This window comes from Ictidomys tridecemlineatus, chromosome X (assembly GCF_052094955.1).
Source record: "Ictidomys tridecemlineatus isolate mIctTri1 chromosome X, mIctTri1.hap1, whole genome shotgun sequence".
Lineage (NCBI taxonomy): Eukaryota > Metazoa > Chordata > Mammalia > Rodentia > Sciuridae > Ictidomys > Ictidomys tridecemlineatus.
In genome coordinates this window covers 20,554,105-20,559,933 of record NC_135493.1, presented here as the reverse complement: position 1 = coordinate 20,559,933, position 5,829 = coordinate 20,554,105, and positions in this window count along the sequence as shown.

Genomic DNA, 5,829 nt, shown 5'->3' with positions numbered 1-5,829 from the left:
CCCCATTTGGGTTCCAAGTTTCTTCATCGCTCCTCTTAAGTAATGGCCCCCTTCACTCTACCTTCTCACAACTCTATAAATAACTCTTTAGCTTCACCAGCTCTCAATTCATATTTCTTTCATAGTCTCAGAAGACCTAGCCCTCATCCTCTAGTCTTTCAATCCTTGTTTTGCACCCCCTTCTGTCCTCCTCCTCCATCATCTCACCTAGGACCTTGTTTATACTATCATCTGTTCTTGACTGCATTTTTATTTTTTCTTCCTTATTCATTCCCTTACCTCAGATTATTCATATGTTCAACTGTCCCTCTTCTTTTTTTGTAAGAAATATTTTCTTGACACATTTGCCTTCATCTATTAAAATGCTCTCCAACCTTTATTTTAAGTCACTGGTCTATACTCAAATTTCTACTCCTTCATCTTATTCTCTTCTAAGCCCAGTGTGATCTGACTTCCAATCATACCACTATTACTGCATCCTCAATGTGAGTACTCTTTAGTCCTGATCTCTTTAGCTTTACTGAGGCATTGCAATCAATTTAACATGTTTTAAAAATATATTTTAATGAGTTTTGATACATATGTATATACCCATAAAGCCTCAAACAAGATAATGTGCATCTATCACCAAAAGTTTCAGGGTGTCCTTTTTGTACACTAAACATCCCCCACCTGTCTCTAGGCAACCATTGATCTGTTTTTGTCAGAACAGGTTAATTTGCATTTTCTAGAATTTTATATAAATGGCTTCAGACAATAAGTACTCATTTTGTCTTACTTATTTCACCCACTTATATTGTGCATTTCACTATATGAATATGCCACAATTTATCCATTCACCTGTTGATGAACATTTGGGTTGATTAAAATTTGGGGCTATCTTTTATAAAGGAGTGATAAATATTTGTGGATCAAATATATGGACACATACTTTTGTTTTTTTGGGGGGTAGATACCTAGGAGAGAAATGAGTGGGTTGTAAGGGGTTTATATGCTTAATAGTTTAAGAAATTGCCAGTTTACCAAAGTGGATATACTATTTTATATTCCCACAAGAAATGAAAGTTCCAGTTCTGCATCCTCACTGACATTGGTATGGTCAGTCCTTTGCATTTTTAGACATCCTAATTGGTATACAGTGATCTCACTGTGGTTTTGATTTGCATTTATTCAATGACTAATGATGCTGATCATCTCTTCATGTGCACTTTGCCACGGTTCTCTTTTGTAAAGTGTCTGCTCTAATCTTGTCATTTCTTATTGTCTTAAATTGTATGAATCTTCCTATACTCTAGATACAAGTTCTTATCACATATGCGATTTGCAAATATTTTCTCCCAGTCTGTGGCTTATCTTTACATTAGGAACAATATTTTGTAGGAGAGAAGTTTTTAATTTTAATGAAGTTCAATTATTGATTTTTTTTCTACTTCATGCTTACTGTATCCTACTTAGAAAAGCTTTACCAGATGTAGGGCCACTTAAAGTTTCTATTATGTGTTTTCCAGAAATTTTATATTTTCAGATCTTTTAAGTCTTTGATCCATCTTAAGTTAAATTTTCTATATAATGTGAGATATGGGCTGAGGTTTGTTTTTATGCATATGGTTCCATAGTTTCTGTACTTTGTTGAAAAAGATTTACTCCTTGAATTGCCTTGGCATTTTGGACAAATCAACTGACTCTATAGGTATGGCTCTATTTTGGACTTTTTAGTCCTTTGCATTAATACATAAGTCTGGATATATATATATCATATATATGTATGTATATATTATATATATATATATGTATATATATATATATATATATATATACCAATACTTTACTGTCTTTATTATTCCTTTGTAATAAATCTTAGGCTGTGGATGTATCTCCATGATAGAGATTAGCCTAAGGTTCAATTACCAGCAAAGCAAAATTTAAAAAGAAAATTATATAAATCTTAAAACCAAGTAGTTGGGGTTGTTGTTGTTGTTCTTTATTATAGTGGTTTTGATACATGCAAGGCTTTTGAATTCCCTTGTAAATTTGAGTCAACTTGTCAGTGTTTACCAAGAAGCCTTCTGAGATTTTCAATGGGATTGTCATAAATTTATAGACTTGGAGAGAATTGATATCTTAATATTGAGCCTTCTGATTCATAAACATGATATATATCCACTTACTTGGGTCTTTTAAAATTTCTTTCAGCAATATTGTGTGCGTGTCTTCTGCATCTTTCATCAAATTTATTCCTAAGTATTTTATATTTGAAGCTATTGGAAATACTAGTTTTAAAATTTCAATTTCCTTTTGTTGCTAGGATCCAACAATTGATTTTTGAATATTGACCTTGTGTCCTGCAACTTTGCTAAACTCACTTATTACTTCCAATAGTTCATTTTCCAAGTCACTTATAATTTTCTACAGAGATGTTCCTGTACTCAGGGAATATAATACTTTGTTTCTAATCTGTCTTATTTATTTTTCATACCTCATTGCATTGATTATGGTTTCCAGGAAAATTGTAAGTAGAGGGGATGAGAGTTGTTGACAGCCTTGCCTATTCCTAATCTTAAGGAAAAAACAGTCTTTCAAAACTCGGCATGATATTAGTTGTTGGTTTTTCATATATGCCTTTTACCAGTTTTGCAGAGTTTCTTTTTTAATAGCAATGTATTTTTAATTTCGGGGGATATATTTTTTTCTACATGTACTAAGATAAACATATAGGACTTGATTTTTGTTAATATGGTGAAATTTATTTTCAAATAGCAATCCAACTTTGCAGTTCTATAATAAATTCCACTTATGATCTAATATCTTTTAAGTGTATTGCTGGACTTGATTTGCTGAATTTACTCAGAATTTTCTTGTATATGTCTAAGGGATTCTGATATATAGTCTCCTTTATGTGGAATGATTTGGGCTGGTTTTGGTATTAAGGTAATGCTGGCTAATAGAGTTGTAAAGTGTTCCTTCAGCTTTTGTATTTCTGGGAATGTTTATGTAAAACTGGCATTCTTGAAAAGTCATTCAGGCCTAGAATTTTCTTTGTGGAGTTTTAAACTACAAATTTAATGTCTTAAATAGATATTGGGCATATTAAATTATGTCATCTTGGGTGAGCTCTTGTAGTTATGGTCTTTTTAAAAATTTATTTATTTATATATGACAGCAGAATGCATTACAATTCTTATTACATATATAGAGCACAATTTTTCATATCTCTGGATGGGTACAAAGTATATTCACACTTATTTGGTCTTCATACCTGTACTTTGGATAGTAATGATCATCACATTCCACCATCATTAATAACCCCATGCCCCCTCCCTTCCCCTCCCACCCCTCTGCCCTATCTAGAGTTCATCTATTCCTCCCATGCCCCCCCTCCCTATCCCACTATGAATCAGCCTTCTTTATTGCTTTCATCTGATTTGAATTTATTGGCCTCAAATTATTTAAATATATTATTCTTTATTACCTGCAGAATCTCATTCCTGATATCAGTAAATTGTATCTTTGTTTCTTGATCAGTCTGGTCAGAAATTTATTAATTTTATTGATCTACTTAAATAACCAAGTTTTGGTTTCATTGATTTTTGTCTATTTCCCTGTTTTACATTTCATTTTTTTGCCTTATAATTTTCTTCCTTGTTCTTGCTTTGGGCTTAATTTGCTTTTTACTTTATGGTTTATTAAGATGGAAATTTAGAACACTGATGAGACCTTTCTTTTTAATATAGTCTTTCATGGTATAAATTACCCTTTAAGCACTACATTAGCAGCAATGTACAAAATTTGATATCTGGCATTACCATTTTCATTCAGTTCAAAATATTTTCAATTTATTGTCTGACTTATTTTGACCCATGGGTTTTATAGATATACTTTTAAAAATATTTTGGACCTTTTCAGATTTCTTATTTGTAATTCAATTCTTTTTTGGCTAGAGAATATATTAATAAGACTTTAATATTTTAAAAATTATTCAAGGGCTGGGGATGTGGCTCAAGCGGTAGCGCGCTCACCTGGCATGCGTGCAGCCCGGGTTCAATCCTCAGCACCACATACAAACAAAGATGTTGTGTCTGCCGAGAACTAAAAAATAAATATTAAAAATTCTCTCTCTCTCTCTCTCTCTCTCTCTCTCTCTCTCTCTCTCACTCTCTCTTTAAAAAAAAAATTATTCAAGTGACTCAGGAGGCAGAGGTAGGAGGATCACAAGTTTGAGGCCAGCCTGGGCAACTTAGTGAGGCCCTATCTCAAAATTAAAAATAAAAAGGGCTGGGGAGTTTTAGCTCAGTAGTAGAGCACCCCTGGGTTCAATCCCTGGTACCAAAAATTATTCAAGCTTGTTTTATGAGACACAATATGGTCTACCATGACAAATGTTTTTATGTACTAGAAAAATATGTATTAAAAATAAAAACTTAGCAAGACCCTAGGCAACTTGGTGAGACCCTGAGTCAAAACTTTAAAAAAGGCATGGAACATTCTGTAAATGGCATCTAGGTCAATTTCTTTGAAAGTGCTATTCTAGTCTTGTCTAATCTCCCTGACTTTCTACTTGTTCTATCTGCTACTGAGAGAAGGGTATTGAAATCTCCAAGTGTAATTTTGGAGTTGTCTAATCTGTTTTTACTGTATTTTTGAAGCTGTTATTAGATGCATAATATATAATCTACTATATATTTATGTTGACTCAACCCTCTTTTTTTTTTTTTTTGAGAGAGAGAGAGAGAGAGAGAGAGAGAGAGAGAGAGAGAGAGAATTTTAATATTTATTTTTCAGTTTTCGGCAGACACAACATCTTTATTGGTATGTGGTGCTGAGGATGGAACCTGGGTTGCAAGCATGCCAGGTAAGCGCGCCACCGCTTGAGCCACATCCCCAGCCCAACCCTCTTAATCTTATCAGTCTGAAATCTACTTCATATAGCTAATCTAGAGTTCCTATATGTAGTGTTAGTACAGTTAAGTTTTTCTTTCAGTGCTTTCAAAGGTAATTTTTTCTGATATATTCTGATTTATATTGTTTCCAAAGAGGAATATGATGGCATTCTTACATTTGTTTCTTTGTGTGTGATGAGTCTCCCATCACCCTCCCACCTCTTCTACTGGTGGCTTTTCAAAATTTATTGTCTTTATCATCAATTTTAAGTAATTGGATTATGATGAGCTTTGTCTTTTTTGTATGATTTTTTGGTGCTTGGGATTTGTTGAGATTCTTGAAGTTGTGTGTTCATATTTTTTTATCTCACCCTTGGAAAATATTCAGCCATTATTTCTTTCAATAGTTTTTGTCTTTTGTCTTTGAGGACTCTAAATACACATTAGGCTGATTAAAATTGTCTCACAGTTCCCTAACACTATGTTAATATTTTTCATTTTCCTTTGTGTTTCATTCTCAATAGTTTTTGATACTGTCTTAAAATCCAGTTATCCTTTTCCTGAAAGTTCCTCTTTCTCCATTTACTCTTTTTTTTTTTTTTTTTTTTTTTTGCAGAATCACATCGGTTTCCATTTACTCTTTATACACTTTTTTTTCCCCTCCAGGAATCTTTTTGGTCTCATTCTGCACAAATTACTTCCAGAGCTTTAGTTACCATTTCTATTTGGGTCACTACTAAAAACTGTTATATTCAGCACAGACCAGTCAGTATTCCAGTGTTTATGACTCTATTTGACATCTTTCCTTGATTAAACCAAAGTCACTTTAGCTCATACAGAAAGTATTGTCTCTTCCTGTGTTTTATCACAACAAATAGCAACAGAAAACAATCAGTTACCAAAGCATAAAACATGGTTCTCATTCAAGACCTTTCCTATTCTCCAACACCAA